We start from the raw sequence: 277 nt of genomic DNA on the forward strand, positions 1-277 counted from the left end.
CTTGCTGTCAGTCAAGCTTTCTTTTTTTTTTTCTGCCCGCCCTCAGCTGTGATTGGCATAGCGTGCTTGTTGTGATGATGTTGTGTACGGCTGGGAGGCGGAGTGAATTCTCTGTGGGCTGAGCGTGCATGTTGCCTACGTTGCAGTTCTTTCTTGGGATGTCATTATTGTATTTCCATTATTCCCACTCGTACCTACTTTCTGCTGCATTTTACCCACTTGACTTCCTGACCAGGCCATTTTTTTTGCTATGCAGTGCTGCATTACTTTAACTGAC

This window comes from Staurois parvus, unplaced genomic scaffold (genome assembly GCF_062004578.1).
Source record: "Staurois parvus isolate SC_StPar_1 unplaced genomic scaffold, SC_StPar_1.0 ptg000634l, whole genome shotgun sequence".
In the NCBI taxonomy this organism is placed as follows: domain Eukaryota; kingdom Metazoa; phylum Chordata; class Amphibia; order Anura; family Ranidae; genus Staurois; species Staurois parvus.